This window comes from Schistocerca serialis, chromosome 5 (assembly GCF_023864345.2).
Source record: "Schistocerca serialis cubense isolate TAMUIC-IGC-003099 chromosome 5, iqSchSeri2.2, whole genome shotgun sequence".
Taxonomy (NCBI): Eukaryota; Metazoa; Arthropoda; class Insecta; order Orthoptera; family Acrididae; genus Schistocerca; species Schistocerca serialis.
Genome location: NC_064642.1, coordinates 709,183,517 through 709,186,859, shown reverse-complemented (window position 1 = coordinate 709,186,859; position 3,343 = coordinate 709,183,517). Strand labels below are relative to the sequence as shown.

The 3,343-nt window shown below is 43.6% G+C and overlaps 1 pseudogene; it reads left to right on the top strand.

Annotated features, from left to right (window-relative positions):
- Window positions 1-2,873: 2,873 nt before the first annotated feature.
- LOC126482426 (5S ribosomal RNA) lies at window positions 2,874-2,991 on the top strand (annotated as a pseudogene).
- The last annotated feature ends 352 nt before the right edge of the window (window positions 2,992-3,343 follow it).

Below are 3,343 nucleotides of genomic sequence, written 5' to 3'. Positions count from 1 at the left end.
GTCACTAAGGTTTCCACTGCCCAGTTTGTCAGCGGGACAATCACATTTCTGCAATGTACCTAGTGTACTGAATGGCTTTTCTACGAAATGAATTCTCGTGAAACGTGACTTCTGAGCGCTACAATGGATCCAGTTGCCAAATATAGTGGCAAATAGTTTTCGTCTGAATCAATAGCCTTGCGTCACAGCTCGTGGCGGATGGGCTCCATGGGCAGAGAGGTGTTCCCGCGAAAGCGCCGCTACCTGGAAAAGCCCGGGAGCGAACTGCTGGAGCCGATGACACACCAGCCGGACGGCTCGTCTCCACTGTCTGCGTAGACAGGTTTATTCCGAGGGCATGCTGAAATTGTAGTGCCGCTGATTTTTTTATGTGAACACTCTTAAAACTTTGTGTATAAAATAAACTTTATTAACTTTCTAAATTACGAGGTATGTCCACAAAGTAAGCTTCGTTCGGTTATATAAAACAAACGTGTACAGATGCATAAAAAATAATTATTTTAGAAAAATCTACAACTGTTAAACTACTTTTGTACATAGCTCTAGAAATTTTATAGGCACTTGTCACAGCGTGGCACAAGGTTTTGTATGCCTACTCCATAGAAGGTTGCCGGCTGTGTATTCAACCATGTGGTAACATATTATTTCAGCTCGTCATCATCGTTGGAGTGTTGACCACAAAGGACAGATTTTAAGTGTAAGAAGAGATGAAAGTCGCTAGGAGAGAGGTCCGGGCTGTACGGAAGATGACCAAACGCGTCCGAGTGAAATTCCCGTAAGAGTTGTTTGGTCAAATTCGCCGTGTGAGGACGGGCATTCGTGGGAAAAAAACAACAAATCTTGACAGTAAACATCGGTGCTTGTTCTGTATTACGCGGCGCAATTTCTTAATGGTCTCGCAGTAACCATGTGCATTAATTGTTTGGCCTCATGGTAAGAAATCAATCAGCAAAATGTCCTTTCTGCCCCAAAAAAACGGTGCACATGACTTTTCGAGGTGTCAAGATTTGCTTAGGCTTAACCTTCGTTTGAGATGAAGTGTGCCTGCATTCCATTGATTGCCGTTTTGTTTCAGGGGTGTCGTACGATACCCAAGTTTCATCCCCCGTGTCTATCCGAGGAAGAAAACCATCACCTTCTTCATTGTAGAGTGAAAAACTGAAGTGCACTGCCCATCCGTTGTTTTTTGTTTTGTTCAGTATGAATTTTGGGTACCCAACGTGAGGAAAGTTTTCGAAATTTCAGTTTTTCAGTAACAATTTCATGAATTAGCAATCGTGAGATTTGCGGAACTTCCGTAGCAAGGGCACTAAGTGTAAACTTACGGCTGTGCTTAATCTTCTCTTCAATTGTGTGAACCAGTTCATCAGTAACCAGAGACGGGCGTCCACTTTGTTCTTCATCGAGCACTAGATCACGTCCTTTATCGAACAGTCTGACCCATCTTCTAACCATTGTAGTCACTGACAGCATTTGGTCCGTAAACCTCGCAGATTTTCCGATGAATTTTCTTTGGTTTAACTTTCTTTGCATTTAGAAAACGAATTACAGATATGATTTCACACGCGGCTGCATTTTCAATTACGGCTGACATTATAAAGAAGCACTACAAAGCACACGTCGGCAGCAGCGATCTGAAAATGGCGCACATGTCTTCTCCTTGAGTCAGGTTAACTCCCGCGCATGCTTGGGATAGAAGTAGGAACGGAACTTACTTCGTGGACGACCCTCGTATTATTCTTCGTGTCTGCATATGTATTTCTCAACGTAGTCACCCTAGCGACAAACACATTCCTCTCACCGAGAGACCAGTTTGTTGATACGATCACTGCAGAGTGTCTGACTTTGTAGACGGAGGAGCAACCTCACCTCTGCTTGCACGCTAACAAATGGAAGTCCTCAAATCTGTTCTTTTCTGTTCTGGAAACAGCTGGAAGTCGGATGTCATACACGTCTAGGTTGACACCATCGTTTCGTTCATCACAAGCACGAACAACCCAGCATCGCATATTACTGATCTCGATACGGCCATCACCATACACAACTCTCATTCTTCCGTGCGTTTCAATTGGAGGCACGTTTTCTGCAGCTATAAACGCTGTTACAGCACGCAGTTTCTCATGCACCGACTTAGTTACGTTACACTCCGCCATGTTACACGCCACACTTCGGAGCCCTCAAGCGGGAGCGAGATGGAACAGCGGGGATTCACCTACGAGACTTGGTGCCAAGAATTTCTGTTTGATTGTTAATATACATCGCCAACTGTGCAGCTGTCGTTACCTGCACTGATAACTTCTTAACAGTAATTTCAGTACTTCTCAGTTCATATTCAGAAACCACGATTAATTGAAAATTTCACTTGCCACTGATAATCATTGGTAGAAAATAGCGATGGTTCGAACAATTTCATTCCTGTGAACTACTTCACTCATTCACACTTTCAATATAAAGTGCTCAAATGGAATAGCTCGTTCGTGAAGCACTGAAACCTGACAAAAATGCTCCGTTTCTTAATCAGCATCGATTTCGTTGACTAAGCGTCTCTGACTCATTAATGCTTCGTACTATTCAATAATATTACCAATAAATGGTACAACTATGGAATTGGACACCCAGTAATTTATGCACTTGCAGAATCTGATCTAATTTCAATAGATTATGTTTGAAGGGGATAAGGAAAAGATAAACAGAGAAGCCTATCTCATATAAATAAGGAAAAACTTTTGACCTTACTCGTCATTTCCACGTGACGCTGCCAGCAAACTTCTTATCTTCCAAGTGATAAATTGTTCATTGTGCTCTCTGACAATAAACTCCAGGGTTACCAGTGATACGCACCATAATGTTATGCTCCTCTTAAAATCTCTGTGGGCAACGGCCTTGCCGCAGTGGATACACCGGTTCCTGTGAGATCACCGAAGTTAAGCGCTGTCGGGCATAGCCGGTACTTGGATGGGTGACCATCCAGGCTGCCATGCGCTGTTGCCGTTTTTCGGGGTGCACTCAGTCTCGTGATGCCAATTGAGGACCTACTCGACCGAATATTAGCGGCTCCGGTCAAAGAAAACCATCATAAAGACCGAGAGAGCGGCGTGCTGACCACACGCCCCTCCTATCCGCATCCTCAACTGAGGATGACACGGCTGTTGGATGGTCCCGATGGGCCACTTGTGGCCTGAAGACGGAGTGCCTTTTTTCTTAAAATCTCTGTCGTAAATCGAATGAATATGTTTACCACGTCCATAAAGTCTATATACCTACCTTAATTACCTTGGCATTAATTTTCCTGTCAATTTTGTTTTGTCGAGAATGCTAATCCTTCAAATTCAAAGAGTAAAGT